This window comes from Phasianus colchicus, chromosome 24 (assembly GCF_987193195.1).
Source record: "Phasianus colchicus chromosome 24, bPhaCol1.hap1.1, whole genome shotgun sequence".
Lineage (NCBI taxonomy): Eukaryota > Metazoa > Chordata > Aves > Galliformes > Phasianidae > Phasianus > Phasianus colchicus.
The window spans coordinates 4307674-4328289 of record NC_143459.1 but is presented as its reverse complement, the minus strand read 5'-3'; the positions used below and the strand labels follow the sequence as shown (position 1 = coordinate 4328289).

Genomic DNA, 20616 nt, shown 5'->3' with positions numbered 1-20616 from the left:
GTTATGACACGGAGTTTCTATGCCCTCGTAAGTCTTTCTCAAAGTTCACATCATTTATATGAGTTTGTAGTCTGTGAAGTTGTGTTTAAAAACAAAGAAAGAAAAACCCACACCAAAACCCAGAATGTATCCACCACTGGGACCTCTTCAGCTAGCACAGCCCGGCTCTCCTCCTGGTCTCTGAAATCATAACTCTTACGCTTTTGATTCCCTTAGTCCTGAAACTATAAAACCCTTATTTCTATAAGGTCTTTTATTGTCATCCACATAGTCAATAGTGTCATTTTCATTCATATCATTCTGTGGGGAAGTTAGAGGAAATGAACCAGACGGAACAGAGCTATAAATAAGATGCAGCTACTCTGTTCCCAGTGCAGATTCAACAGCATTCTTGTAAAGCCACAAAAATACAGGTCTGGAATGATGGGAAGTTTTCTTCTTGCTCGACTTCTGAGATTGCTTTCACGCAGTGGCCAGTCTTTATTATTGACTTCTGTGGATAAAAGATGCATTTGCTTAAAACCAGCTCTGTGAGTACAAACAACACAGCATGCACACGCTGCATGTGCACATTAGCTTGTGCTGATGAGAAAAACTCAAGAATCACAGAAACTCTTAAATACAAAGGATTCCACTTAGAATTCCCTCTTAATGAAAAGAATCTTTAGGGTGAAGAGGAAAATCTCACAGCAAGTGGATTACCACTGGTTTTCTTATGGGTTTGGCATACAATATGATGTTTTGCTTGCATCAGGATGGGTAACACTGGGTACCTTTTTGTGAGAAATGCTGGGGAGGAAAAAAAAAAAAACAAGTGCAAAAATCCAAAGGCAATTTTGCTGTGCTGACAGAATGCTTCAGATACCGGCTTCATGTAAATCTTTAGGAATGAAACAGGACTACTGGTGCTCCTACGGATGCCTCACACAAGAGCAGGTTTCATCCACGCTCAGCTGGGTGCCACCCAGCCTTTGCTCTGCGGTAACTGGGCTGACTTTTAAGTTACAAGGAAAAGGTTGTGCAGAAATAAAGCACTGATGCAAAAGGGAATTGAATGACCTAGAGAGAAACCTGACAGTACGGCTGAAACCACACCGGAGTGACAACATTAACTCTGAGCATCTCACCTGTAATTAAAGCGCCCAGAAGCCCAGGTGTCGCTGCTCCTTAATATTCACCTGTAAAAACAGAAGGCAGAGAGGCAATCCTAGCATGCTAGTGGTGGGTCCTCTCTGCACATACGGGTCATACATTCCTTGTGGGCCAGGGGAACCTCGGGGCTCGGCCACAGCAGGCACAATGCAGCCAATGGCTGCAGGAAAGCTGAGGGAGCTGCATGCTGGGGGAGTTCAGGGGGAACTTTCTGCTCTCGTTAATTTATGCTGGGCTACAAACTCGGTATCTAAGGAGGAATCTTTTGTCATATCATGCATCGCTGAGAGATACTCCAGAGATGAATGATATATAAAAAAATAGAAAGCGCTGCTCGTTGCCCAAGGCATGTGCTAGTTTGTTGCTGGTTTATGTTTCACTCAGGATGGCTCCATTAGCTCCAACAACCTCAAAAATAAAGCAGTGAAGCGCAATGCTGGTACCTTTGGGACCAGCACGATGCCCCAGAAAGGAAGAGCCTTCCTGAGATCCAAGCCTTACCTCCAGACAGCAGCACGAACTGCAAAGATGTTCCTATTTCCATGCTTTGTGCAGAACAGGTTAGGAGAAAGGGATCTGAAGAATATGACTCTGCATATTCATCCACTTCTGATTCCTGAATGAATGCTTATCTTAACATTAGAACTTCCTCAGTTTTGGCTAAACCTGCAAGCAGTATGCAAAATGTGTGAAGAGGGAAGTCTGATGCAGAGTAGATAGGCAGGAGGGACAGGAGTCTGAATTTTAGTATTTCTCCTGTTGCCTCTTTTATGGGAACTATTAACTGTAATTTAAGCCACAAATGTTAAAAGTGGTGTACAGATTTAAGGATTCTTTCATACCAATTAGAAATCATTTCTAGCTGCACTTCAATGAATAGGCTTTTATCTTTTGTTGTAGTGGAAAATCACTTATCCACTGTAGCACAGGGCATCTGCATAGATTTATTTCTTCTTATCTTTAATGGCATTGGCAAATACACAGTTAACACATTTCTGCAGCTGTTGGAACACCAGGCTTCTAAGAAAATCACAAGCTTAAGTATTCAGTTAAACCCAAGTTACAATTTAATTAACGGAGCAGTAGAATATTGGAGGATGATGTCACTTCATTGCTCCCACTGCACTTGGAGGCATATGGGAGGACCCCCTGCCCTCACCCAAGAACAGCACCATGCAATCCCTCACTTGCTGGAAGATGCTGACATCCGAAAAGCTAATAAGTGCTATTAAAATTTTGTTTCTACTTTGTCTTTAAGCTTTATTTTCACTCCTTTGCAGAATGTGAAACTGCGCATAAACTAAAAAAAAAATAAAACCACCCTCATCACTGATGAAGGAGACTGAATTATTTAATACCCATTTTTAGCTGCCTGTACAGGAATCACAAAGAACAATGTGAAGTATTCACTGTCACACTGGCTCCTTGGTGGTCTGTGTCAAACACCAAGGTTAAGCTAAAGCAGAGAGTTACACCATGCATTTTTGTCCTGTGATGTCCCTGCGATGTCCCCCTGCACAGCCCAGCCATGGCACTCTGTGTGGGCTCTGACCTCCCTGCTCTCTGCAGGCCACGAGATCACGACCTTAGGAAAACTGTTTCTCTTTCCTCTGTCACTGTGAATCATTTTCTTAGGTTAAGGGAGAAGAGATTTGAAAGAGAGCGATCACTATTTTTGGAAAAACAATTCAGCTATCAGATCATAACAGGAGCAGCAATTTGCCTAGCATTAGCTTGTGTGTGTATATTGTCAAGATCTTCTGCTCTAGCTGGCAAACTGAAGAGAAGGGCTAAATAGCAGCGTGCCTTGCAGGACATTTCTGTACAGCACCTCACACAGCAAGAGGTGACAGAGGAGAGCCAGCAGCAGCTTTGCATGCAGCATTCAGAAGACTGTTGCTAACACAGAAGATGAAATCATTGGAAAAAAGGTGTTTTTAGCAAGTAGGAAACTTGGGGCTATCAGCACCTGCCCAGTGTCAGCCACTTTCCTGGGGGCCTCCTGGCACTGAATCCTGCAATGATCAAACTGTGTGGCTGTGGGTCCCACTGCTTTCTCTTCTCCTATCAGTAGAAATCTGATAATAATAATAATAATCATCATCATCATCACCACAACAATAATGTCTTACGCTCAAAAGTTCTTAGAAAAAAAAAACAAACTAAACAAACCAAAACCATAGGATCTTCCATTAATGAAGCTACATTAACAGGATTCTCCCCAAAATCACTGGCTGTATTTTGAAGGGAAAAACTTGTATCGTCAAGTGCTGCCTTTATTCTTATTAGCTTTTTTTATTTTTCTTTATTAGCTCTATACTTATTTTTGTTATTGTTGTTGTTGTTTTTCTCCCCAGCTCCACTTGAGTGGCTACATATAATCACAGAAATTTATTTTACGTTCATCCTTTATATTGTTCCCTGGCCATCCCTTCGGGCTGCCTCTGCTATCTCCCCACTTGCTGAAGCAGAATATATTACAGAAGCAATTCTGGCCAACTGCTCCCACAAGAGTGGGCTCTTGTCAATGCATTGATCCAACAGAACGAGGGAAGGGGACTCTGCTCACGCCTCCCTCCCTCCTGCTGCACGATGCCACCTCTGAGAAATTACTTTCAAATGCTTTATTTTGACCACAGCAACACAACTTTTTTGCTTTCGTTGTTTCGTTCGCCTTGCAAAATTATTGCAAAATTTCCTCTGGAAGATTAAAAGACGAAGTCTGAAAGAACTGAGCAGAACTGACTCTCAGGTGATCTGGTGAGGACTGCTTTAAATCAGCATGCATTCACTGTGCCATCACAGCTCTCCTAATGCGTAGAGCAGCTCCAGCTGGCCCTCCTAAATGCACCATGCACGAGCTCTTCCAGCACAGCACACACAACACACCAGAACCCTAACACTTTTGCACAACTTCCAACCAGTTGGGCTCATCCATGCTCAAATGATGAGCAAAGCAAACTCAGCTGGCATCATCATGCATCAAATAGATGAGGATGACGCCAGCTGAGTTTGCTTTGCTCACTGTTGCACACAGAACAACAGCTTTCTAATGCTGATAATGCAGATGGGGGCCTAAATGCCACTACTTTCACCTGCAAGAGACCAAGTACCTTCCTCATATTCCTCAGTGCCATAATAACAGACTGCATAAAAAAGCAGGCTCCTATCAGAACTAGACTGTAAAATGTAATGCAGACAGGTTAGAAACATTCAGCTTAGTATGCAGTTATATGCATTGCAGTAGCTTACAACAGACATTGCAGAAGTCATTGATAACAATCAGGGGATATTATCCTCATATGGGAAGTGTTGCATGGATCCTTGTTTGTCCCCCAAACTATTTTGAGCTGAAAATGTACTTACATGGGAGGTAGCCTTAGAGTGCATTATCATGATTGGGTGCAGAAACCTCAGAGTTTTGTTTCTCATTTTCATTTAAAAATGCTTAGGGTTTGTTTCCATTCTGGCTCTGCTTTCTCCATTCCTGCGTGCCAAGCGATGACAAATCTCATCACTTCTGGGCCAAGTGGATATTACAGCTGCACAGAAGACATGAGAGTACTTTCAGAAGTATACAAGCTGTCACACCTCCCTGCTGTCTCATCTCTGAGAAGAGCAGAGGAGAGCCCTCAGCACAGGGCTTGAGCAGGACGTTGCCTCTGGCACATCCAGCAGTAACGCCAAGGAAGGATGATTCTAGCAGGACAGGCTGGTCTGGCTCTCTTCAGTATTATAAATAAAATGGTGAGACTGCATTCTGAGTTTTGCATTACTCTTAAGGAACTCTCTGCAAGAGGCCAATGACACTGAGAAACGCTGCCATCAGGATTTTACACGAGGTTCTCTGTCACTGGGGATTATGATTTGGGTAACGCACAAAAGAAGCCAACAGGGATGTCCTCTTGAACAGGAACAAGGCTGCAGCAGTCAGAATACGATGCTGCTTCAAGCACTGTCTGGGTTTTGCCGTGCCTTTTTGTCCCCACTTTTGGCACTGGGAAGCAGGAGCTAAGAAGGCAGATTGGCCTTCAGGTGCCTGCAAAAGGATTGTGGGGAGGAGACATAAATACTTGTCCTGGGACAACTCCTCCGAGCTCCATTTTTCTCTTCAATAACAACAAGGGAATTTTTTCTTATTGATTGCTTTTTGCAATCGAGCTTACCAAATAGAGCTTCCCTCAAATGATTCTTCCAGCTAACCTGATAGAAAACTAACCTTGTTATATTTATTGACAGAACATTGAAATAAATATTATAGGTCTAGAGGGAATGTTTCAGTCCATTGATTTTTTTTTTTTTTTTTTTAAGGAAAAAATAAATGCACCATATTCCCCTTGGCATATTATGTTGGGAATAATCTGAAAAAATGCTTACCCTGTTCCAAATATGTCTCAAGAATTTCTTCCAGTCTCAAAGAGCAGGCGCCCTTTTGAATAAATCTTGATCTTGAGCAAACAAGCAATTTGCAATTTTAATTATTTTGCAAAATTCTCCTCCTGTGATTTCAGGAAATGAGAAAGAAATCAGTTCATGCCTCTATCCAGAGCAGTGAGAAGATGTGAAGTTTTACTGAACCTCAATGGCAGGAGCATCAAAGCAGCAGAGAGCGAGTTGAATGGTAAATCAGCCAAGAGAGTTTAGGGGACAAAGAGGAAAAGGGTGCAATGGAAGAGCACTGAGGGCTCTTGAAGAAAGGGGAAGAGACTCGGAAAAATCTATAAAAAGAGCTCCAGGGCTGAAGAAAAATACATGAAACTGAGCAGAATTTTGCTTGGTTTTGATAAATATTGTACTTGGTAAGAAAAAGGCATTCAGAGATGATGCAATGCCCAGATGCTTAGCAAGGCTGTCTCTCTTCAGCAGCATGAACCAAAGAGCCACCACACAAGCAGCCAAATGGTCTTTTTCTGAGAGATCTGTGGGCAGCAACTGGGATTCGGTCACATAAACTCCCAGGGCAGGGGATCTGACTTCCTAAAGACAAAGATTTGAAATAATCTGAGCTGATACATGCAAATGTATTACAGTAGAATGCCACAAAGCTCCCCCAAACACTGTCACTTTCATTATCCGTGCAGCCTGATGTTACCTGTTTCACTCCAAGAACCAAAAAAGACACTAATCTTCTTAGAGGTTTAAAAACCTGAAACTAGACTTTGGAACAGGAGCAAACAGGCAGTAACAGAAACTACAACCAAAACCTGTCCCACGCTGCAGAAATGCTACAAGCTGCATCTTGATTTTATTTACCTACAGGGTCCTTAACGGAGTCAAAAGCATTGCTAACGTTGTGAGGAAACTTTCTGGGATTAGAAAGCTAAAGCCCAGCCCAAACACAGACAGAATACCACTGTATGCATCCCACAGGACTGGGTACAAACCCTGTATGCGTGTGGCTCTGAGCTAAAGAAGGGACTTGGATCCTTCCAAGGTTACATCCAGCATCTCATAGGTGGACATTATGTACAGCAGCTCTGTGCGCTAGTGGAAAAAAGATGTGCAAAGCCTTCTGGATGACAGCTTTCATTAAGAAACAAACTTGGCTCTTTTCATGGTTGGGGCTTTATTTAGAAGAGGCAGAAATGGAGACCAGTGGAGCTGCCATTTCTAGAACCTTTTCCTGATCCTTAAAGGTAGGATTGCAGCCTTTCCAATGGACAGAATTCAAACTTTGTGCATCAACACTTTTGAGCACGCACTGCCCACCAGTACATGGGAGCACGAAGTAGCCTTTGTGAAAACAGAAATCCTTTGGCACATTTGCATGACCTTTTAACGTGTATTTTCTGGACAACGTGGTAACAAAAGTGCTATAAGCAACACATCCTTAGGACCTTGCACAGTGCCACCTCGTGGTAATGCAGGACCACATTATAGAGCTCCAAACACTAAACATCCTATTAAAATTTGAATACAAAAAGCCAACAATATTTCTTGGCATCATCTCCTGGAAACATCAATGAGCCAAAATAAACATGGAAGTTATACAAAACCCTGTGCTGCTTTCTCCTTTAAAGGAGCTGCTCCTGTTGCATCCTAGCAGTTGGCTCAAAAGACCAACTCATGAATTTCTGGCTTTTCCAATACACAGCATCTGTTACACTGAGGGCCTGTGAATTCCTACAGCACCATTCACAGCAGACTCATTATGAGGGCTGTATGCTGAAGGGTAGACCACCATGTAAAATGCTGTCTCAGTCAAAGCTAAATTAAGGCAAGGCAGTCAAATGACTATTCCAAACCCCCAGATGCATAGAAATGGGAAAAAAAATGGAGATGAGTGGTAACAGTTGCACAAGACATTGAGATCTTCTCACTGGAGTGAAGGTGAAATGCATGCAAGGCTTGCAAGAACAACAACAACAACAACAAAAGAAGAGCAGGATACAAAGAGGTCTGTCCCAGTGCCAGCAGCCATAATAGCGAAATCGAGAAACATCTGAGAGTGAGCACACCAAGCCAAACTACAGCTACATGTATTACATGTCTAACAGAGACTAACAGCACCCACTCAAGAAAGCCTGCACAAACCACAGAAGCATTGCATCACTCAGATACTTCCCAGTCTCCAGCAACCAGTGCAAGAATATCCTAAATCAGCAGCAGTGCCTTTTTCTCAGTAGCATCCCATGGTTTCTTCCTCCACGAATTTGTCCAGTTTTGAAAACACTTGGACACTGAATTGAGGTAAAGAGAGGGCAGGTGCTCAGCTGGGGTGGATTGGCCCAATCACATTGATCCTACTGGAGATATACAGGTGTGTGTTAAACAAAGAGAGTTTCCACTTCATGTCTTAAAACCAACAGCAGTGCAACAATGTCCGTTTTGGTGCACATTTAGCCAAGTTGTGTTGCACTTTCTCACTCCTCTGTACCTCAGAGGCAGTTTACAAGAGCTGTTCAGATGACACAAAGGTAATTATTACTGCCTTTTATTGAAAATGTAGAATCTGGACAAGTCAAATAATTTTTGTAACGCTTTCCTTTGAGGTTGCGTGTATTTCTACTCAAGCATGGGCTTAATCATACTGCTGTATATTTTGCTTTCTAGAACCTTGGGTAATTGGCAACAGAAGGCAACCCTCTACAACAGAATGCCTTCTGCTGGGCCACCACAGCGTGAGGCCACGGAGCTGATAACTCACCTAAGCAGGGGCTGACAGACTACACTGAAAATTGGGAAGAAAAAAAAAAAAAAAGGGAAAAAAAGAAAGAAAGAGGGGGAGGGTGACAGAGAGAGAGAAATACATTTTTAAAGATAACCTGGAGGCAAATATAATATTTATACTTATTTATCCTCACAGCACAATCATAAGCCCCAAAACATGTCTAATGAGGTGGAATTGCAAAATGGCCATGAGTCCTACTTACTTGGCTTCTCAGTGGTCTCTTAGCAGTCACATGGATCCATATTTTTCAACTATGTGACTGCTGCAGGCAAAACTCCTATAAGTAAGAGTGAGAGTCACAGCAAGTCCTCAACTCCCAGTGGTATTCATCCACAAAAATGCCAACCTAGGAAAAATGAGTAGACAGAAAAATAAAAGTTGCAGGGGCAATTAAACACAGCAGACTGCTGCACTTAATGCTTGGTTCGCCTTTGTGGTGCATCCTCTGCTCAAATGAACTTTCGTTCCCAGCTTTCCAGTTTGAATGGCCTCAACTCTTCAAGCCTTCAGAAAATACCACAAATATGAAAGAAATGAAAACATGGCAGAAAGTTCCTCAGTCCGGTCACTGTTGTGTCTTCTACCTGTCAATTAGCAGATTCCAGCTTTATTTCAGTCCCTCTTAGAAAGTATATGAAACCTCTTCAGTGCTCTGGATTTTTCCCTTGATGTAACCTAACCTATACATTAAAACCAGTCCAAAGGTGACCAGGTTAACCATTATGGTTTCCAAAAAATGGCCTCAGATTCTTAACATGCTCTAAACATTAACTTTTGTCTTCATGTCCTGATACTCTTTTTCAGATGCTCTTTATTTGTTAGACATTATATGCACAGCACTTCAATACAAAAAAAAAAACCACTGCAAAAAATCCATTTTGAGGCACTCCCAGATGCACCCAATGACCTCAGTGCAGGCACTGGGACTGGGGAAGCAGCTCTGTAGGGTTTAGATTTTCCCTTTCTGAGCACCTAAGAAATTTTAGAGCGTCCTGTCTGTACTTAAATGAGCTTTCAGACAGGTTTTAGCTCTGCAGTTCAGGTACCAGGGTATGATTTGGGTATATCTACGCAACCCAAACTGAGCTTTCAGTTGGGGAAGCAGCATCAGAAAGAAATGGGGAAAATCTTTCAGAATAAACTGCTGTAATAAATCACTTACAACCCAAAAAAAGTCCACTTTGCTGTCTGAATTTAGAAGCACGAAGGAAAAATCCAAACCCCCAGCAAGCACAGTTCCTGACAGCTTTAGCAGTTACTGTTTGAGTATCTTCAGAACTGATCAAGCCCCATCCTGCCACGACACCTGCAGAGCCTCAGGCTGTGGCTCTGACAGACAGACGGACACGGGCAGCCCAGGCTCAGGCCCAGACCCCCACCCAGGCACAGCCCCAGGCCCAGGCGTAGTTCCAAGCCCAGGGCAGTGCCATGGTCACCATGCACCAGGCTCCCCCCTGCCATTGCCATCCTCATTGCAGCCTCGTAGACACATAAAAAACAAAACAAAACTGATCCCTACCAGGGGATGTGGAATTCAGCACAAAGCTACTTTTTAAACTGTGAAATGAGTGACTCCTTCATGTTGACTTGGAAGAGACAGCCTGAGATGACAGCAGTGGGTCCCCCAGAAGCATCATGTCATCGTGCTGGGCGCTGGGAAGCTGCATTCTAATCTCCGTTTACACTTAGCGTGGCAATTAAGTTTTGTCATCAGTGAACTTAATATCTTATAAGCTCTCTCTCTGATGTTGAAGATTTCTCCTTCTACCCAATGTATGAGCGTTTCGTATGAGAGGGTAAGAATAAATATTACCCTTTCTCTTTGGAAAATAAAATAAAATAAATGTTGCCTTATTTCAACTTTATTTATAGGCATTTATTTAACTAAGCAGTAAGTATATAACAGAGAGCTTGCATTACTCTGATACACAGCTGTTTAGTGCTGGCCTGAGTTCCTGTGGGTTGCATCTTTCATTCACCAAATCAGCCTGAAAGCTCAGTTTGTTTGCTAATATTTGTAATTAAACAAATATCTAACTGTTTGGTGGGATATGATAAACACATCTTCTATGTTCATTTGTAATTTCCTGTAGAAAAGAGAGTACTACAAGGCTGGAGCCAATAACTGGCGTTAATCTTCTTGATTCATTCACTGTGTCTTTCACTTCTAAGACATAATTTCAAATCTAGCCCAGACCAAAGTGACAGGAAATCTTTGTGATCTGATCACGGGAAAGGTCACAGTTAAAAGAATTTCCTAAGCTTTAGTCTGATTTGAACCACGGCACCAGGGCCACAGCATCACACCCAGGAAAGCTCCTGGCGCCCTCGATCTTCCCGTGCAACATCACAGGATCTGAACACCTCCTGACGAGGAAGGAACATGCAGCTCCGTGCAGACACCTCCTTCTTCCCAGGCCCTGCGCTCACCTCCTGCTGCCCATGCACTCCAGAGGCCCCCCGTGCACTCAGCTGATGACATTGCCACCTGTGCCTGGGGAGCTGACCTTTTCAAGCCAGGCGATGCTGGCAGCTGCGACACAGGTTACACCTCCTTGGTGCAGAGCTGGTGACAGTCACTTGACCCTCCTTAGCAGTGAGCGAACGCATTGTCTGCGGACAGAGGGGAAAATGAAGTCTGCTTTACGGATTCCTCACCCCACGCGCACCGAGCCATTCATCTTCGCCTGCGTGCCCCGCGTAGAGTCATATTTATGTACCTGTGGGGGCTGTAAGGAGCTTGTTTATTATTTGTTTTCATTTAATGATCTCTGTCACTCTCCCCTAGGAATACCCATATGCACTATGCAAATCATATTAAGCCCTTGGCAATAGTGAGAATGCCTTCAGCAGTAATATCTTGTACGTTAGCTCTTTGAATGTAGGCAACTCGGTTACTGAACCAAGCCCTCCCCGCGCTCCCCCCAGCCGGCTCTGTTTGCTGATGGACTCATTCCCCCCAACACAGCACCTGCTCCAGGCTCTGGGTTCCCAACGTGTGGTCTGCAGTCCCATCTCTCCAGAAAGCTGGCTGCATTGCCTGCTGAGTGCTCACAGGAGGAAAAAAAGCATTTCGTTAGTTGCTTTTTTCTAGCAACTATCTTCCGTTCAGGCGGTGGATTTGATTGGATGATACGGATATTATCTGATCACAAATCAGAAGGAAATTGGTCAAAGTAGAGGTCAGCAAATTATGATTAATTCTGATGATAAAAGAGCATCCATACTGTGGAGAAAAGGCTTGGGAATTGACGAGAATTCCTTTTCTTTAAATGCAGCATTGCAGAAACTTTGGGATTAGCTCATTGACCCTGAGATCAGAAATACGTGTTTCCTGGTAATGACTCCCCTGTAACCTTTGCCAGTCCACTTAACCTTTCTAAACCACATTTTCTTATCTGTAATACAGGGATAAAAATCTTGAGTCACCCTCATAGAAATCTGGGAGGTCTAAATTGCAAACAAAAATACGATCTTAGTAGGAATCACTGCTTTTGTTGAGGGAAAAAAATGATGTTTCTCATAACCCCTCGTCACGAGCTTTACAATCCCCAGAGTCTGAGTTAGACCTTGTCAGGTCTAACAAGTCACACAGTGCTTTCAAATGCATTATTTTGAAAATATATATTACATTTCAACTTATCCTTCATTATCCTTATCCCTGTCTCCTTTTAGCTCTCCGCATTGCTGCTTTGCTATTCTAGTCCACATGATCTGCACTTTGATTAATTAATTTATTCTGATTATTTAACTCCTTTTTCATTTTTCCATATTCTTCTTCCCTGATTTTTTTTTTTTTTTTTTTTGCTTATCTCCCTGTCAGTCTTTTCTTTGTATCTCTTTCTATTTCTGCCCTCAAGTAATTGTTTTTCTTTTTCATCTCCGCTTCTTCCATTTATTATCTTCATATATGGAAAAATATACACTAATACCTCCAGGGAAAATAATCCACAATGCAGACACTCAGCGAGAGAGAGGAGATCCAAAGAAGCTGCAGAGCTGAAAGAGATCTAGCCAAGACAGCAAAGTGAAGATTAGATATGGTTCTGCAAGAAGATACGGCTACAGAAAAGGCTAATGAAATCTTGTCAACAGATGCAGAGGCATCACCTTGTGTTACAGACCAGATAGACTTAAATCCCACCTTATAGGATTTCTTGTTAGCTCATATGGAAGACTGCATTAGTTTGTGCGTGACGTGCTGCCTGAGCAATAAACCTGTCTATCCAGGTAGGTATATGGACCAAGTCCCAGCACTCACTGTAGAAATGACAAGGGAAGGCAAAGAGGGTCAGTAAAATACAAGCAGAAAGGAAAACTGATGGAAAATGCAGAATAGAACTCTTAGCTCGGTCAGGAAGTGGTTAAAGAGCTCACAAAAATGTGGCAAATATAGAACATATCTGATTATCAGGGAGGAGAAATGCATTTTCACACCATGAATAAGGAGATAAAAAGAAAACAAGGTAACCTAGGTTAAATGTAATGAAAAACATGAGACTGTGGAGCTGGGTCTTAGATAAGAGGGCCGTAAGATCCATCACTTGGACCTTTAATGACAAGATACAGAAATATAATTATTGTTGTTTTAAATTATCCCCAACCAGGTTCTGTACTACGTGAAATCTTGCCTACCTGTACAAGCACTATAGAGAGGAACTGAGGTTCTCAGTGCCATGGAATGAGGACAGACCAGGTTTGTTTTCTGCGTGCTTCTACTAGAAGCAGCAATTTTTAGTTTAACACGCACCCAAATATTCGAATGTCTCCCCAGAATGATCAAGTTGACAAGTGCCCTTCCAGCAAATTTCTTCCAGATTCAGTCCCACCAAAATCAACACAGAATGAAACCATGGAAGTTTCAGCATTGCTTTCCATTCAGCTGCAATAACGTTGTGTGAGATGCATGTTCAAACTTGGAACGTAATGAGCTTTGTCTGCTACAAAGCCACGCAGCAAGTCAGTGTTAATAAAAATATACTATAAATAATTAACAATAATTTAAATATTCATATGTTGTTGGGGGCAAGGCCTTTTATCAGGCAGTTGAGGATACATTAGTGAGCCATAATACATTTCACAAGGTTAACTTTATCCCAAAAATGCTACCCTTGTGCATAGTGCAATAAGGCGCCGGAACGGCCATCAGACAGCTTGCTAATATATAACTACAATATTCATACTTGATGAGATACCGTTTCATAAATGGTTGATGCATATGAGTAAGCTTTAAAAAAAATATATATTGGAAGCATTAATTTCATTTGTCTAATGCTGATACTGTGCCTCTCTACCTTTGTTTTATAAAGCGTTATTTCTTTTTTTTTTATCCGGAGAGGCGATTTTTCTTCCGCAGCATTGGAAATGTCACCTTAAATTGTCACTGGAAGGTAGAATTGCTCCTGAGCCAAATGATACTGTATATAACTGCAAACATCGTCTCCCCCAGGTGAGTTTAGGAGCTATGGTTTCCTGTTTTGTAAGCGTTCAGAGATGTGGCTTTGCCTCTGGAGCTGAACAGAAAGCCCGTGTTGAGTGTATGCTCTCCTATCCATATGCACATGTAACTTGATATTAACATGATCCATACCCACACAATGATAAAAGGAAGCAAAAAGGTCTTTGTCTAAATATAGATGTTGATGCTGGGAAGCCTCTTCAATGCTCCCTCTGCACGTAGCTGTGCCGTGAGACTCCTCTCCGTGGGAAGGGATGCAGTCCTGCCAGCAAGCTGCATTCAGCTGTGCTGTTAACCCCCTGCTACAGCATCGTTAAAGAACGTTCCTAAGCACTTTGGGGGAAAAACAAAACAAAACAAAACAAAATAAAACAAACCACAATTTGGAAATGGTTACATATCAAAAAGTCCAAAATCAATGAGAGAAGTCAGCGTTCCAATAGTGCTGACGGTTCATTTGCATTTCTCATCTCTAATACTGACTGCTCAAGCTTTTTCTGTTAAACGAACAGTCTGCTGCTGTTCAGTTTATGTTAAGCTTATTAACTAAAGTCTACAGAACAGACTTACTCAGAGGAAAGCAGCATGGTTAGCTGCGCCCTGCGATACCACCGAGCTGCTGCTTCGCAACAAAACACAACCACGGAAAAAAACAAATGCAGTTACCAATAGAAATCATTTCACAAACTGAAAAAAATATATTATTTCGAATACATTTGCAGAGATGGTCAGCAGCAATAACCGCAATCAGGTTTCCAACAAGAAAATTAATCTCAAATGCCATCTCTAATTGATTTGGCAGGAGAGGTTCGGCACTGTTCGGCAGCACCGCTTCGGCCCCCTGTGCTCACATCCCAGTCCTGCCAATGAGGACTTGCAGCCAAATTTAAAAGTTTGAAGTTCTTTCTTCACCTCTGGAGGAATTTTACTCAAATCCTCACAGCACCTCCTACTTGCTTGAGTAGGAAGTCAGATAATTGCCCTTAACGCGAACAGCCGCCCAGCATCCAAGAGGAGCTACAATGTGATTTGAATTCATTTCTCTGGTGGACATATTCAAAACAAAGGAGTTGGGCTGACCTTTCCAGAACAGCTTGTATCAGGAATACAGATTCAGGAAGCCTCGGATTTCTTTCCCCCTCACATCTAATCCCATGGTAAGACCCCAAGTGCTCCGACCCTCCGCACAGAAGACAAAGCGTTGTTTTTGCACTTCATTTGCAAATGAGCAACGTTGACAACGCATAAAAAGCATCCTTCAGGAACTGGGTCATTTTTCCCCATTATCCCATGAGTAAACCTACAGAAGAGCTCATGCAGAGCAAGCAGAGCTCAATGTAGACCAGATGTTCCACCACGCGTACCTGAGTCCATCTCCACCAACTGCTGATCAAAGACATCGGCCCCAATCCAGGAACACAGAAAAATTCCTTTCCCTTTCCATTCTCACTCCTACATTTCCACTGAAATAATTTGTTCTGAATTAATTCACAGCTAATCAACAACTTAACAAAGGAACAACGTGCTAGACAACAGCTTTTGCACTTACCTCTTCATCCCCATTCTGTGCTCCATTGTGTGTTAGTAAGTGTGTATCCACTCCATGTTTAGAGCCAAATGCTGGTCAATGGTTTGCGAAAGAGAGAGACAGAAAATCTCCATTTCATTCCTGAGTTTGCTACACCACCAGGCAAAGCACTGCCTGACGCAAACAGCCCATCCTTATAACAGGAATAATTAAACTACCATTGACAAAGTCGAACAAGTAAAGTGTTTTCAGATCCCTGAATGCCAGCACTATGAAAGAATAAAGCATACTGCTGCAGAGTGGAAAATCATAACCAGATGGATACAAGCATGACATTTTTTTTTTGTATTAAAAACAAAAGGAAGAAAGGAGGGCTATGCTACTTCTCTTGCATGGCTGCGAGGTGCTGGTCACAGGGTCACAGCTACCCCTGACATGCCCTTGCCTTTCACTGAACTCAGAGGCCTTACAAAATAAGTGAGCTCAAGAATCACTTTTTCAGATCCAGGGTGTCAGAGTTCTTCACCTGGACCCGGGGACACACTATAAAGTCACCTTCTGGTCCTCAGAGCCTCTGCTCAGTCTGCCCTGCTGTAATTACCGGGCAGCCGCTGCCTCCAGATAAATCTAATAGACTTTTTGCCTCTGTCAGATTAAAACTTACCTATCAACTCACTGCAGTGCTTTAGCTCTCCCTAAATCTGTGCTTGGGAGAGAATTTATGACCAAGAATTGCACTTTGCAAAATGATTAAAGTTACCAAACATCCATAAAAAGTTGCAGCAGTAGATATCTTTTTTTTTTTTTTTTTTTTAACGTCTGCTTAATTTACGAGAGGTGGAAGGTTTATTGTCATTTAGAGTCCACAGTGATGCAGCAATTCAGCATTTTGCTGAAAGCCGTGCACAGCTGCTTTCTCACTTATGATTTTTACATGTTTTTAAATGGCCGTGTTTGTAACTGGATGCATGCAGGGAAGTGGGAACAGCCTCTCCTCATTCCCTGCTCTGCACGTGAAGCAGGTTGTGTTGCTCCTCACAGGACTATGGGCCATGTGCTGAGCGCCAGCACTTCAAAGCTCATGTCTTCCTCTCTCTCTCTTGCACTCTTCTGAGTACAATATAATTAATCAGGCACGTAAGCACCTCGGCTGCAGGTCCAGGGTTGGACTTCCTACACGCAAGGACACTGACCTGCCACGTTAACACAGTGGGAAGTGTTGTGTCAGCCCGTTCCTGCAGTGGAGTTTCTGTCTGGCAGACCCAAGACAGTGAACTCTGCACCAAAACAGAAGACATCACCCTGCACTGTGGCTCTCACCCACACTACAGACTGCTCAGGAGAGGAATCCTTCCACCATCGTCAGCTTACAGTCAGTTGCCCATCATTTCAAATGAAATTGACAAGGAAAATGTATGGAGATGTCTATCATCTCTTTAGAACTCTCTCCGCCAGTGGCAAACTGAGCCATTCAGAGCCCTGAGGTTGGACACAAGACTTGATCACCACCCAGGCACCCTGGCTGCACTCTGTGCAGGTTACAGCTTGCTAACAGCTCAGGTTCCAACACACATCTGCACCACATGCTCATCAAAACTGTGCTGCTGAGATTTCTGAGGTCTGACCAGCACAGTGTGCACATCTCCAAGCTGAGAGCTGTGCAGTGGAGTGTGGGGATGCCTCACCTATCTGCCTACCCCACTGATAGCAGTTATTCCCTTATATTTTGTTCTTTTTCTTTTCATTCTCTTCGTCTTATACTTTACAAAGCTAGCTTTCTGTTTGTAACTGAAAACTAATTAAAGATATTTTGGTTTATCTTAGTAGGAAATCCAGCCTCTCCCCTTGAGCATTATAATTTCCCTGCTTAATTGAATTCTACATTGTGTTTATAATGTAATTTTAAGAATCACTAAAAACAAACTCAAAAGGCTCTTTTCATTAATTCTGAATTTCTTTTGCAACAGGCAGCGTTTTATCTATGAGAAGGCTGGAGTTCCTGTCAATTGTAATAAAATCCAAATGCTTCTTAATAACTGGAGTGAAGTCAAAAGGAACCACAACAATGAGGAATTAGAGATTAGCAGCTGTAATCATGGACTAATTGAAACAATAGCCTATTAACTGGTGTCTTGGCGGTCCTTGCAGATGCAGGAAGAAATACGTAACTGAAGTTGGCATTGCTAAGCACAGGGACTCGTCCTTGGTAATGAAACCCTTCTCTTGCCAGGAGGAGACCTCACACTTTCCCTTTCAGTGAGAATATGCATAGTAATGAGGACTTCCTTAGTGCATATGAAAGTATTAAATGCTAATTGCTGGCATTTAGTTAAGTCCCACAATTAGGAGAACGTTTCACGCTAAAGAACTACAAACCCAGCTTAGCTCTGTACCATCAGCAGTCAGAGATGCGAACTCTCCCTCTGTAAACAAATTATTTTGTTGTCTGAGTTTGTTTCCGAGGTAGGTAGATATCACATCATTAGGATATGGCACGTTTAAGTAACTTAATCAATATTAATGGAGCGAATATTAACACGTCAGCTTCAGCAAAGCAGCTGCAGGGAGGGCTTGGGAAGGTCAACTCTTCTGAGGATGCCCACCAGCAGCAGCCCCCTCTGGTTTGTTACACAGGAGGAGCTGATATGGAGGGATGGCTGCAGTGCAGGGAATGTTTGTATCACCTCACAAAGTGCTCTGAGCAAGGAGCCCAGCAGCAGGGAAATAAATACCTGCTGAAGGAACGTGCACACCCATGTGCTTCCTCGTGGCAGCTGCCTGCAGCCAAGTGACCAAAATTACACATATTTCCTGGGCAGTCCATTGGTTAATGCAGCAGGTGCTGGAAAGAAAAGAGAAAAGGACTCGGCAGAGTTCAAGCCTTCAAAAAATAAATGCTCTTTGAGAAAAAGAAGGAGGGAAAACGATGATGATTTACCTCAACAACACCAGAAAGGGGCCCAGCAGCACGAAAGCAGTGCCATGGAACAGCAGTGCTGGAGCTGATAGGGCAGCAGCCTGAAATCCATCGCACAGAGTGGGATATGATGTAAATGTTGTCCATCATAAAAATCAATGGGTCTTTTGCTAAGTGGTCAATATTTATTTAGCTTTAGCATTGTTTAATTCAATGCATCAATTAAAGATAGTGTAATGTCTGATTTGGTCCCAAGCTGCTGTTTCTGTTTGTCGTTACCTCATCTGTTTGATATCACTCATGTCTTTAAGTCCCTGCTCTTTTGTCCCCTTGCATAACTCAAGGACAGGAGTAATTGACGTGAAACTTTTAAAAATTAATTTCACCGCATATGCCACTAACAGAGAGTGCAAGTCCTCAGAATCATTTATAACTTCATGGTGATTGGCCCTGACAAAACAATACCTTAAAAACTCACGAAAGTAAATTATGGTCCAGGCAAATGGCTGAGCCCACGCCGGGCCCAGAGCTTGGAGCACAGCCAGGCAAAAAAACAAAGTAATGTGCTTTTGATATTAATAACAGAGATGATATTGATCCGCAAGCCAGTGTCACTTCTGCGCTCAGGCAAGGAGATTGCTTCAGGCATTTAGACCACTGAAAGCCACTTTCCATATAGGCCATTTAATTCTGGGAGTCTTTAATTATATGAAATGGAAGCCAGTTAAAGGGCCAGATACCTATTTACTCATCTTAGATGTGGGCTGTGATTCAGGAAGCTGTCAAAAAGGTATATAACTCAATTCTTAGATTGCAAAATGCAGTCGTCTTTTCAAATGTTTATTTCATCTGTGTATTTCTTTGGCTCAGAGCCTGTTGGGAATTTGTAGGAACATGGACTCAAATTATAGGATGTTATTTTTCAAAAGACCTGAAGCTAATTTTCCTATTTTTTTGGATCTGACAAAGGCAGCAACTCAGACAAGCCAACTTCTCTTACTGAAACACAGGGAGCAGTGGAAAAGAGTTCAGATCTACAGTTTGAAAATACTCTCCATCACGTGTGAGATTGTGAATACCTAAAAGTGCACTCATTATCCCCCCCCCCCCAAGAAAAATAAAAGATCAGATCTGCATAAATAAATTACTTGCTTTAAATCTACTGGGAGAGGTTGTGCCCCAAGATGTTTCTCCAGAGAAGGATGCTGAGGAGGACCAGGGACTGTTTGTATTCTTGCTACATCCTCCCCTTCTCAGAGGACAGATTTTCCTAGGGCTAAGGTAGGGGGAAGTGGAGTGCATGTGGGGCTCCAGAAAGTTGTAAGCAGTGCAACCTGTGAAGGATGGTTTGCTGCAAACCCTACGACTGTCTGCCTTCTGCCTACAGTCACGATCCTCATCCAGGATCACTCAAAATCAGTTGTTCTCTCCTTCCCATCCAACTCTGAATCAGCATAAGGAAGGTCAAAGAGACCATGTGCTTAATGCTAAAGTGGAGCCAAGCTGCCATGCTGCTAAACAACCCTTCCTCTTCTGTACAGCATTATAAAGCCTCTGTGTAGCTATGAGAAACAAGTTGTTGGCTGGGTGGTTTTTTTTAGGACATGGATTGAGCTGAGTCCTAAATGCAGCTGTGGCATTTTAACAGCCCTGTGAACAGGAATACGTAATACAGTATAAAAGACATTCTTCACCATTCTTGTATTTCTTGATGGCAATGTTTATGCCAGAGGATTTCAATACACAGGGCACTTTATCCTCATCGTTTCAGAGTCAGATTCTGAGTAATCATGAATTACAAAGCAGCTTAAAAGAGTAGGAGGAAAAGAAATCTAAAAAGCACGAGGCTCAGAGGTGCCTCAGCAGCAGAATGCTAGAGCAGATACAAACTGCATTCAAGAGGTGATGAGGTGAGCTCTTAAGACTTGGCAGCCCCCTCTGACAGTGCAAAAAGCAGTTAGTGAAGATTTACATTGCTAGCGACTTTCGGTGGATGATGATGCTTTAATTTAACAAAAAGAGAAAGAGCAAAATGAAGCAACTCTACCAGCATTATGCCACCGTGTGCATCAGCAGCACAATGTTGCCCCAGTTACCTCCTGCCAAAAGGCCTAAGCAGACCCAGAGAAGATCAGCAAAGTGTCTGTGACGTCACAGAATCAAATCACAAAACAGTTTGAGTTGGAAGGGGCCATTAAAGGCCATCTAGTCCAAATCCCCTGCAATAAACAGGGACACCCTCAGCTACATCCAGCAGGACTGAACAACAGCTCCCTTCAGTATGAAATTAACTGGATTAACTAGATCACTTTGGGGGAAAATGAGCATTATCGTGACAAGTTATCCAGGTGTCTTCACCCTCTCCTCTCCTTGAACCCCCCCCCAGAAAT

At 42.8% G+C, this 20616-nt stretch overlaps 2 long non-coding RNA genes across 2 annotated transcripts in view; both read right to left on the bottom strand.

Annotated features, from left to right (window-relative positions):
• Nucleotides 1-266: 266 nt before the first annotated feature.
• LOC149915132 (uncharacterized) overlaps nucleotides 267-20616 on the bottom strand; it is a 106690-nt gene continuing 86340 nt past the window's right edge. Inside the window, exons 2-4 of the long non-coding RNA XR_016459782.1 lie at nucleotides 8526-8669; nucleotides 1128-1178; nucleotides 267-493 (exon numbers count right to left, since the gene is read on the bottom strand). This is a non-coding gene — a long non-coding RNA (uncharacterized LOC149915132). The remainder of the gene's footprint in view (nucleotides 494-1127; nucleotides 1179-8525; nucleotides 8670-20616) is intronic.
• On the bottom strand, nucleotides 13730-18329 carry LOC149915133 (uncharacterized). Its single transcript, XR_016459815.1, has 4 exons — nucleotides 18248-18329; nucleotides 18042-18151; nucleotides 15331-15401; nucleotides 13730-14114 (listed from the first exon to the last, which is right to left on the bottom strand). It is a non-coding gene; the product is annotated as an uncharacterized LOC149915133 (long non-coding RNA).